This window comes from Anas platyrhynchos, chromosome 3 (genome assembly GCF_047663525.1).
Source record: "Anas platyrhynchos isolate ZD024472 breed Pekin duck chromosome 3, IASCAAS_PekinDuck_T2T, whole genome shotgun sequence".
NCBI lineage: Eukaryota > Metazoa > Chordata > Aves > Anseriformes > Anatidae > Anas > Anas platyrhynchos.
This window is the reverse complement of record NC_092589.1, coordinates 24,479,156-24,490,678: the sequence shown is the minus strand read 5'-3', so window position 1 is coordinate 24,490,678 and position 11,523 is coordinate 24,479,156. Positions and strand designations below refer to the sequence as shown.

At 39.6% G+C, this 11,523-nt stretch overlaps 1 long non-coding RNA gene across 1 annotated transcript; it reads left to right on the top strand.

Annotated features, from left to right (window-relative positions):
- The first annotated feature begins 1,135 nt into the window (after positions 1 to 1,135).
- Positions 1,136 to 2,041, top strand: LOC106015715 (uncharacterized). Its single transcript, XR_001187926.5, has 3 exons — positions 1,136 to 1,392; positions 1,646 to 1,717; positions 1,796 to 2,041. It is a non-coding gene; the product is annotated as an uncharacterized lncRNA (long non-coding RNA).
- The last annotated feature ends 9,482 nt before the right edge of the window (positions 2,042 to 11,523 follow it).

The window sequence follows — 11,523 nt, the reverse complement described above, 5'->3', positions numbered from 1 at the left end:
AGTGAGCCTCCATTGAAGTATAGGAACCTCGAGAAATTTAAATAAAAGTTACACTTCTCAGCTCCTGTCTTCCAGTGCCATCTAGTGTTCAAACTTAGAAAAGAAATGACTAGGATTCCTCGTCAAATCAATTTGCCATAACTAACGTATTTTGGAAACTGAAAGATGGCTCTGATAGAAAGTATCATTATCAATTAATAACCTATGCATATATAAAAATGTATAGATATATCTGTTCATATATTTATTTTATAACATTACATTCGAACACAACTTTTATATAATTTAAAATCAGTAACACAAATCATGTCTATGTGTATATGTATCTATATAGCAGTTATTTATTTCTGGTTATTCTGTTCTTGGTAACTAATTAAATCACTTCATCAAACAACGGTTGCAAAAGAGAACTTTTGCAGGAAAAGAAAAGAGAACTGAGATAACCCTACTTCATTTTCAGATCCCACCCAAAAAGGAGTAGCCATCCATCAAAATCCAGTAAAAAATTTACTAACAAAGTAAAATTGCAAAGCTTGGACTGACTGATCATTTAATGCATCTGCAAAAGGGAGTGAGCTGCTTTTTTGAAACAGGGAGACAAAAAATGAGGGATTATCCAGAGACCATCTGTCTTTATTTTCTTATCATTCCTCCCTTGATATTTTTCTCAATACTGACATTTGGTTCTTACCTTCAAACCCCATCCACGATCAGTAGTTAAATAGTTCATAACCATTGAAAGTACCCTCGATCCCTCCTTACTATTAAATGCATAAACTTAGGAGAAAAACACATGGATATTAAAAAGTCTGACCATGTTTCTATGAAGTAAGTGTTTATCAGGCAGTACAGATAACTCCCCCTTGAAAACCAAAGATTCTAAGGTGAGATACAAATTTTAGGTGGAAAATACAATAAAAGGAATATGAATACAGAATTTCATACAATAGTTTCTTGCAGGGTTTAAGAAAACCCTACTCTCCTACCTACTGATGAAAGAATCCAAAACTAATTATTATCTGAATTAGTCTAGTTAGAAAGGAAACAAAGCAAGGTGCTTAGCTACTTTCATTCCAGTGAAAATTTAATTTAATTAGAGCAATTTCAGATCACATTCCTGGCAGCTGTGTTTATCACATTTTCTTCAAAGGATAGGAATTAGCATTGACTGACATCAGCATCAAAGCTCATTTATTCACCCGCCCACATCCTACCAGCCCTTCTGAGCCTGTCTGTTTATTTAGTGCTTTAATAACACCACAGTAAATAAGATTTCATTTCAGAGTCTTCATGTCTTTTTGTCAAAGCACTTAGCATAGGCTCCTTATAACATCGTGTTAGAACCCATCTTTGCAGAAAGATGAAAGAGCAGCAAGCTGTTTCCCTGAACAGGTATTTTAAATGGTTAGCAAAAGAACAAGGATGTAGACTGGGATCCCAAAATTCTTAATTTTTTTGGCAGCAACTAGAAAATCTCACTCTTTTAGCAATGTTGGGCGGGGGGGGGGGGGAATGCTAGAAATGATCTCTCACTGCTTAAGTGTAAAGATAGCTAGGTCACTAGGGTTTTGAACATGAGGGATTGTTGGAAGCTGTGGTGCACAAGACTCAGCTCTCTGTTTCATGGCTGCTGTGTCCTTGCCAGCTCATCTGGAGGCATGAACGCTGCCACACCACTTACAGGGCATGACCTTTTCTCATCTCCTATGAGCTACAGGTAGGTTCCTACTGGCAAACTATCTTTTATTTGATATTTGTGCCGCACCTCACAAAACAAAACTTGATTCCCAATTAGAGCTGCCAGAACACAGGAACGAGGTGGATGCATCATAGCTCTGCTGCCTCTTCTGGAGGCATGTACAGAATTGCCACCACATCAGACAAGACACCAGATACATCAACAACATCGATCTGCTGCCTACACTTCAACCTCAACCCGCGAGTGTTGAAAACAAGTAGTTATATTGGGGGTCCATGATTTTATTCTACAATTATCAGCAGTATGACTTGCCCATAGTCATGATCGCTCATAGATTGCCAAGAAAATACAAGAAATGATGCTACAAAAGAAGAAGCACCTTTTGATTGCTTTCATAAAAGTAGTAAAGCAAACAACTCTATTTTTCAACAAGTGGAAACCAATTGAGTTGATGTCCCATCTTCATGGGTGTGCCCCTCTCCTAAAGATTCCCTGCAGATCTCAGCCACCAGTTTCCTCTTTCTCATCCTTACCCCTACTTTGCCAATATAGATACCATCAGGTACAAACTAGAAACAGCAAAAAGAGGCAACCTGCCAAAAGCCAGAGAGGGTGGAAATGGAGCCTCCTGTGTGTATTATCCAGGCAGAAATAGCTGACTGCAATGGCTTCCTTTGTTATGCTCCCCTTACTCATGAAATCACGAGAAAGCCTTTGCTCTCTGAGCAAAGATGTGGTGTGGGCGTCTTCTGCCTTACGGTGAAACATCAGAACTGATGGTGGAAATGGCTGTTCCTTCCCCAAGGCTTATTGGACTAGTCTCCCCTAGACAGTGTTATAGGCATTGGCACCAGCTGAAAGAAAAAAGAAAAAAAAAGAAAAAAAGAAAAAAAAGAACACCTAATTTAAAAAGGTAACTGAACTTGAACAAGGAACAGCAGAGCTATATATTTTCTCTTTAGTGAGAATATTATTCTGAAAAGAAGTTAAATACATTCAGTTTAGACTGAAACACAAGTATAAATTCAATTTACTGAGTATTGACTCAAATCCTTGGTGATTATCCCTTTTATCTTCAATATGGGAGTCATGCTTTGCTATATCTGCACTGAAAGCAAAGCAAAAATCCTATAGAGAGAGCCTCTAATCATTGCCAAACCATTACTACACTTCCCAGAGCTGTGCAGGGAAGCAGACATCCACCTAAGAGGAATCTCCTGTACCAGTCTGTCAATGCCTGCCTATGGTCCAGAGGGATATTCTATGATTTGTATTAAAATAAATAAATGGTGTATAGAGGACTTACTTAAGGCACAAAGCTCTTTGCAGATGCTGAATGGGAAATGTAAATTCATAACCCACCTAATCCTTCCTCAGTTCTCCCCACAAATAGAGAGGGTACCTCTTAGCCCGTTCTGCGTTCAGTTATTCCCATATTTGTTTCACCTCTTTTCCAGAGATGCTCTGAGGAGTACTGGGGACAAGTCGCTTATGGATGCCTGCCTGGATTTTGTCTGGCAATGTTTTATCCCACTCTTCCCTCTAAAAAAAAAGTTCTACATTTGATACCAGAGGGTTTTTTTTCCTCTGCTTTGTCACTGCTGGAGTTCATGGTGTGGTGTGTGCTGGTATATTTTAGTAAGGCTGGCTGTCTTTTATGGGCAGCTTTTGCTGCTCAGCTGCTGAACCTCTGTGCAGCAAGGACAACCCAGAGGAGGGTGGACCTGCAGCTGGGGGCAGGAACCCTCCCAGCCATCCTCGTCTGTGGTCAGGCATTCCCACAAGTCCAAGGCTAAGGCACAGGATACAGGACTGAAGGGATATCCCTTGCTCTTGCATCAGGCTCAGCAAAGCCATGGGAACAGATTAACTTCATTAGCACAATTGGCTATATCTGAAGTTTAGTAAAAAGGCAAAAAAATCCTTCATGAACAGGTTCCTCTGTCATTTTCAAGGCTTGCTCTATTAGAAGCAAACACCTCCACCCCTCAAAAACAAAACAAAACTAAGAAAAAAAACAATGGGTGAGAGAACGACTGGTGGGAATAAATTCTACTGATTTGACCTTTATATTAAAATACAATATCCTGAGATCTGATACGCAGTAAAGTTATCAGAAAACAACAGAAATGTGTAATGGAAATCGTTTAGATTTCAACATTTCCTCCAGTTGCACTGACAAGCCTGCGGAGTGTGCCATTTTACCCGAGATGTTTACTGAGGCTGGTTTATAGGGCAGGAGTTGAAAGGTGAGGAATTCAACTCTCCAATTCTGAGACTGGAAAGAAACAGAAATGCCAAGGAAACAAGATACTCATCAGCCTGTGAGAAAGTGATGGAAAATTCATCGCTTTCAGTCACACACGGCACTTGTTATGCAGAAATAAGCCGAACTCTTCAGTTTTGCTCGGAGGCTGTGTCACTTCCAATCTTCCCTGTGCGACTCAAGCATGGTTTACCGTGGCAATTTGCATGCAGATGAATTAAACTTCTGCTTTCAGTGACTGTGTTTCTGATACTTAGTTTTGACTAGCTCAGAAAGAAAACAGCTTCCATGGAGGGGAATGTTATACTTATAAAAACCTTCATGCTGTAAACCATTGCGCTCAGTCTGAGCCTTTTAAAACAAATGAGAATTAAAAGGTTGGCAGGTACAACAGAGCAGCACTGATTTTCATTCTCAGCTGACAACCCAGCAACTGGTGAATTTTATATTATGTGTAGCCAGCCAGAAACCACACAGGCCCATGCAGAACCAAACTTTGTCTCAAACGCCATGAATATGTCAGGGAAAAACATAATTTAGAAATCTACTCAAAGTATTGCCCAGAAAACTCATCCTGCAGAGCGCTTTACATAATTCACTCTTCCAGATGTGCTTCTCACTTTCTTAACACATGAGAGTCATTGAAAAAGTTCAAGGCAGAGTAGCTCAGGACAATACTCCCTCCATATCTCATAAGGAGCTGAGTGAAGCAGCACATCAGCTAGAATAAGGATATTCTTTTATTAGGTTGGTTGACCTATAAAGCCAATTCCTTATGAATACCGACTGAGGTTTTAGCTTCTAGAGAAAATACGGAAGCAAGAATTCATGAAATCATGATCATTACTGTTTAACCACTTCCTTTACTGAATATTTTAGAAGGTAAATTTTACATGTTTTCAGTCAGCTAAAGGTTTCGTTGTTTTGTTTTGTTTTTCATTCTGTTACTCTGATGAATGAGAAAAAATCTTCAGCAGCCCAGAACCAAGCAGGATGGACTTTGCAGGCTGATTTAGGTGTACCAGGATATTGAAATGCACCGTACTGTCCCACGGAGTAAGTTTTCCATATTCACAAGTATCAACTAATGACAGGTCCAAGATCAGTTAAATAGGAAGCAAATGGCCAAGGGAGGAGATGTGTTATGCCACGGCCTGCTAATGATTCATTATTAGCCTGTACATTTCTTTAATCAGAGACATGTTATAATGGCAACGTTCGATATTTAGTAGTCAAGAAACTTCACAGGTCATGTTCTGAAACCTCATCAACATTTGCAAAAGCACTTTGAGCAAAATCCACTGTATCCTTAACTGACCCATATTCAACACCCTGCACCCAAGGTGGCTTTTTTCACCATGTCATTTCTCTCACAAGTCTCTCCACTATATCTGTGTTCCTGAAGATAAAAGAGTAAAACATTCATTAGATAAAAGGTAATTAGCTTTGGTATCTTATATCTGGAGCACTGACTGATGCTAGCTGTCTCCGTGCTTCCAGTTACCTTGAGAGCAGAGGCTCGACTACGTACATACATATTGCAGCTGATTTAAGGCTGTAGCTCACATGGTGAAGTAACACCGAGACATTTGCAATGCCAGAAGCTGCAAAAAGTATTTAAAACAAACCTTGAAAAGCAACAATATGAAAACATCAACTGCTAATCTGCTATTAGGTTTTAGAAATGGATTTATTTATTTTTTTCAGCAGCAAAAAATTGCAAGAAATCAATGGCAGAGATGGAGTCTCCTACGGAGACCTGGATTCTCCTCTGGCTCAGGTTTCTCTCAGGCTAGAGGTTTCTGCAAAGCCTTCTCTGTTGCCTTTCTGCTCTCAGGTTACTCCCTTCCCTATCCAAGCCTGATAAAAGGTAATTTAATACATTTGTGTATCAAATATTAAAATTAAAGACAGTCACAGAGAACTTAGAGTAGCATTTGATTAATGAGTATCAAACTCAAGCGGAAGATCACAGGAAGTATTAGTGGAGCTGAGATCTCCTTTTAAAATTCTGCTATATCACACCCAAAATTTGGAAAAGCACATTGCCTTTTTTTACAGTTTCCCCTTTTCAAAGCAGACATTCATTTTAAAAGAACAAACTGGCACAAGCTGGCAATTCAGACCTCAGGGGAAGCTGTGTTGCCCCTAAAGTGCAAGAGCTCATGCCTAATTCATTTCCAAAATTAAAATCCAGCCCTCAGCAATGCAAAACAATCTTAAAATGACAAAGCCATAAGCTTCTATTCCCCCGTGTTAAAACAAACCTGTCTCTTGTACAGAATGTTACTGTTGGAAAAACTCAACTCCATCACGATTTTCATCCATCCTTAGAGACAATTTTTCACCTGGATGATCAACTGCACAGCATTTCCTTAAGAAACACTGGGACAGGTCTTTGATGAACTAAATGTGCAGTAATATCACCATTAGCATGGCAGTCAATAACCAGTCTCTCAGCATAACAAAGCAGGGCAGGTTATTTTGTTCCTGGCAAGAATTAGTGAAGGGATAATTAGCGTTGTGGTACTTTATTCAGCTGGATTATCCAAGAGCCAAAAGCACTAACAGAACCAGGAGTGTTGGAGTGTTACAACAGAGCTATCACACTCACAGAGGCTTTCCGTGAGTTGGTGACAGCAAAAGAAAAACATTTTGTAATTTACTTTTTTAGGGGAGTGTTTTTGTATCGCCCACATTCCCAAGAGACCTTTCTGCTTAGACCAAGTTTTCTAAGGTGCTTCTCTATTTCTTTAGATTTTTCCTCATGAGATACTGCTAACACAATACCCTGACTCTAGTCCCAAAAATAGGGCCAATATTTTTCCCCAAAGCTCAGAGCAGTGTTGATTTCTGATTCTGCTACCAGAAAGTGACACTAAAATGAACAATGTGACTACACACCAGCATCACTTTTGCCATACACCCCTGCCTCATCGATCTGGGGAATAAAACCCCCTAAGGCTGTGTTGACTTCTTACTCATTCAATGTCATGTATCATTTACAGTCAAAATCAAGTATAAATACAGTAACTGCAGAGCATACCATATGAGAGGATCGGTGCATGTCATAGGACACAAACTAATAATCATGCTCAAGACTCTCCTAAAGCTTTCAAAGAGCTTTAAGTGAAAGAGTGAAAAGTTTTACAGAACCAAATTTGCTCCAACAGTAAATTGTTTAGGGCTGAAACCACTTTTTAATATCTCATGTGGCATAAATCATAGGAGTAAAGTAAAGTGCATCCTCTCCATCCTCCTGAGATACAGGTCTCATTTACCTCCTTCAGGCCCTGTAGTGTTCCGCTATTGTTGCAGATTTGTATTTAGGTTCATTGAATCCAAATAGCATGGCAAGCATTCCTCCAAGCAAACCACAAGCTGAAAAGACACACAAAAGAAATAACAACTGGAACATCATCTTCATACTCAAGGGCTTTTGGCAATGGGCATTTCATCTGATGGCAGTTAATGATACGAAGCAATCATCCATATGAGCATAAAGGATCAGCAGACAAGCTGACACAGGGCACAGTTCATTTACTTAGTGGAAACCTCCTCCTTGACTGCTTGAGAGTCTCCCCCTTACTTATCTCCTTCATAACCCAGCCCTTAAAGTTTTTTTCCAAATGGCTGGCCAGCGTTTCTGGGAGAGCCATATCTCACTTACTCCGTTTGCTGTCTAAAAAATTTCTTCCACACCATGTTTCAATTAAACTCATCTCAGTTTAATTCATTACAGGACCTTGGTACAACCTCAGAGCAATTAACCACTTCTACCTCCTTACATACATCCGCCTTCCTCTGCGGAGGGGATAAAAAATTGAACTGACATCTTTAATGTTTCTGGAAGCTGCTGATCTCCAAAGAAAATGAACTCCTTGCAACTGCTTCCAGGCCCCACCTTGTCAGGCGCAGCGCTGCCCTGCCTGCAGCGAGCTGACAAACACAGCCTGGAATAAACCTCTGGCAGCACTGCTTCGTTGTCCGGGTGCCAGCTCTCTGAGACAATGTTCTTGGCAGCAGTTGTTATTATGACCCATTTTATTTTACTTTATGCCCTCGGTTCCTGGCCCTGGGCCGGTTTCTCCTGTTTCACTGCTCCTTGCACCTTTTTTGTATTTGCACCCTGTTCTCCATCCAGTTATCTCGGTCCAGTCTCAAATGCTCAATTGCTTTTTGTAAACCTGCAGCAGAGTTAGCTCAAACCCAACTGGCTGACTACCTCCTAATTAATATACCCCATAGGTCACACTGATTGCAATACAGTAATTAATGTCACGTACTTATCAGAAACTTTATTTCCAGTCGCTGATAATCTGTTGTTAGTGCTGATGTATTTTGTGCCACATGGAGAAGAAAGGGACTTCCAAATGTTTGAAAACACGGGTAGGAGTGAAATAATGGTTTTTCTCTAGTCCATGTTAAAACGATTCTTTGTTTGTTTCACTGCTATAAACCACAGAGGAACTAGAGTGTTTCAGAGCCTTGAGATTGAACAGAGAGGGTCATAGATCCAGCTTTTGCTGTTCCTGGGAATGTTTGCCCAGGATCCAAACACGCAAAGCTGTAGAGAAGATTCATGTGTGGAAGGGACATAGGGCAATCCATAGAAGTACTTTTTCCTTTTCTTTTTTTTTTTTTTTTTTCTTTCTATTTCTATTTCTTCTTTATTTTTTCCTTCTTTTTTTTTTCTTTCTTTCTCTTTTTCCTTTTTTTAATTTTCTTCTCTTCTTCTTCTTCTTTCTCCTCTTCTTTTATTTTTTCAGTATACTTAAACTATGTGAAAGTACAACCTTAGAGTGAACTTAGTTAAAAGAAAGACGAGTGGCAGAGTTCAAATTTAGGACAAGTTTCAGAGTTTCTTTTCATTGCATTTTTTCATTAAATCCCCTACTTACATTGACTAATGGAAAAGGAGCTGTGTATCCTGTGATCATGCATCATTTTCCCCCATGAGTCACGCCTCCTTATCAGTTGGAGTTAGCAGAACCTGCCTTTGGAGCGGGTCAGCACTGCGGGGTGAGTAATGATGCTGTCCATAGGAACCCCACCCTTGATCATGGAGAGCCTAGAAGACGTGAATGAAACAGAAGACAGAGGAGCAAGGAGGAAGAAAAGATGTTTTTATAGCAGAGGCAGCTTGCGGGTGACACAGTGAGTCAGACACGATGGCAGCCTCCCATTTAATCCCCACGTCAACTTTGACAGTTCATAGTTTGCTTGATGTGTGCCTGCCAGGCTCTGGCTTGACATAATTGTAGTCCTTTGGCAGCAGTGTTGACCCTTCATAGCCACTACAGAAGCACACAATAGGAATATAATCCACGGTGCAAAATACTAAATGTCCCATGATATTTCTAGCCGGGTACTCTGAGTTAGCTGACTATGGACAATTTTGACTTCTGTGTTTGTACTGTAAAATGTACATTTGCAGAGAATGCAGTTACTTATGTGCCACTGCTCCTTGAGAACCCCAGGGGAGATGGACAGGTCCCTATTCTGTACAGCATTTCAGCATTACACAGCAAATAAAAGAGGTCTGCACAGATGTGTAAAAGACACTTAAAATACACCACGCTCTCGAGCGGGTAACTATTAGCTGCAAAAAGTCAGGCAGTGGTCCTCTGGAAAAAAAGTGGAGTATGAATTAAAGCCTGTTATGCTGCATAAGGCCAGAGGACTGAATTCAGGGTCCATACAGCTATTCATACTTCTTTGCATGACTTATTTTGCCATTTTAAGCTGCTTTATGCTGTTTAACTGTAATGTAAATCATTTTAATTTATAATTAATGCATTAAATAGTAATAAACAATAATTTATCTATGCAGCTGTCATAATGCTATATTTAGCAATGTGGTGCTTATTTAAAAAATCACTATAGCACAAAGTGTATTGAACATTAGAGGAAGGAACAGCAGTAAATAGCTTCATGTTGCTTCGAATAAAAAAGGTCAGCCATGGGTCTGATTTTTCCTAGAAAAGTTGCTTTGCAGTGAAAGAGCATACAGGGATTAGTTACCAATATTTCACTGCCAGCACAGAGGGACAGACAGCAAGGCTCTGACTATACTTAGTACATCCATTAGTGGATGGTTTGATGTAATGGATATATCTATGAATATATGAATATATTTTTGCAAACAATTGAGAGCATTGTGGAAAATAGGAATACAATGCAAAAGAATATCTGCAAAATATACTGGGAAGAAAAAAAAAACGCCACAGGATGTAAGGAAATTATTTCAGGGTTCTGCACTCAGACAAGATGGGAAACAGCTGCTTAGGTAGCAGTTATGTACTACTCCGTCTTGGTGAGCCCCAGCTGGAGGCTTCTGTTCTGTTTGGGGCATGACAACACTTGAAAAGCACGTGGACAAATTAGAGAAAGTCCAGAGGACAGCAGTAAGAATGAGTAAATATCTCTGGAAATAAAACCAAGGCAGAAAGATGCAAAGGCATGGTGTTGTTTAGTCTACAGATCGAAAAGGAGGCATGGTAACAGTCAAATACGGGAAAAGATCCTGAAAGACAAAAGGATAATTTGTTGATAGGGCAAGAGAGAAACTTGAAATGCAGATGGCATAGTCTACATTGCATGAGGAAAGAATTTTAATGAAATAATTTAAAACCACTAGAATCAATTACCTAGGGAGCTGATGCAGTAACCATGACTAGAAGTCTCTGAGAATAAATTTGACAAGCCTGTCAAGAATGACTCCATCTGTTTTGGGGCAAGAGCCAGACAAAATGGCCCATCCTTAATTAGAATCAACCCGTTCTGGTTCTTCTGCAAGTCCTTTCTGCCACATTGTTCTAATTGGCACAAAATTCACAGCATACTTAATGTACTGTATTCTGGTTGTTACCTACCTGTGTGATAATCAGTTTCTGCCATTATTTTCAAATTGCTCTTTTACTTGCACTAAGGCTGCCTCTAGGTTCCCCAAAACAGGGACAGCTCCTTTCCGGCTACTGTAAAATGTGTCCTTCTGAAAAGACCAATACGTTGATACCAAGCAATCTGGTCTGAATATTTCATTGTCAATAGTTTATATAATCTGACTGAAACAAAATAATTTTAAAAACCTTCAAGCATTTAAAACTCTGGTGATAATCCCTTGAGATAATACCAATAATCACAGTCAAGTGATGAAGAGAAGAGAAGAGAAGAGAAGAGAAGAGAAGAGAAGAGAAGAGAAGAGAAGAGAAGAGAAGAGAAGAGAAGAGAAGAGAAGAGAAGAGAAGAGAAGAGAAGAGAAGAGAAGAGAAGAGAAGAGAAGAGAAGAGAAGAGAAGAGAAGAGAAGAGAAGAGATAACATACTAGGAAATTAAGCAGTTGCAATTCAAACTGCCCAAAACTGGAGATACAGCCCCCAGGAGAACATGAAATACAGAGCAGAAACAAGAATAAATCTTTCATTTTAAACCTAAAGACAAGCTCATCCATGAAGTTGCACTAAACATTGTCTTGTACCACTCAGATTTTAATATGAAGTAATGTGCCACTTTGCAAAGAAAGCCTGTTAATGTGATAATTGATTTGAAAAACCTCA